Here is a 367-nt window from a genome sequence, read left to right on the forward strand (position 1 = left end):
GTATATCACTCGTATTGCGCTAGTAATCCTTTAAGATCTCAAATCATGGAAGTAAAATTTGTAGTATTTGGTGGGTTTATTTTTATAGTTTATAATTTTATTAGTTAATATCTAGGTGTCATATTGTCTGTCGATGGGAAAATAAACTGCGTATATTCCTTTGTGGATTCTTAATAAGTTGTAGGCGTGACCTTTGATAATAAGGGCTGACAATAGATGATATCTAAAGTGTGAGTTTTTTTCCGTTTTGTTGGTTGCCATTTTCAGGCTCTACTATTTTTCTGGTCGTTGTCTATATTAGTGCTTATGGCAGCGAAAATTAAGCACAGTTGTATTGCGTATGCTCATAGTTAGATTCATCAAAAGC

Source organism: Palaemon carinicauda, chromosome 3 (genome assembly GCF_036898095.1).
Source record: "Palaemon carinicauda isolate YSFRI2023 chromosome 3, ASM3689809v2, whole genome shotgun sequence".
NCBI lineage: Eukaryota > Metazoa > Arthropoda > Malacostraca > Decapoda > Palaemonidae > Palaemon > Palaemon carinicauda.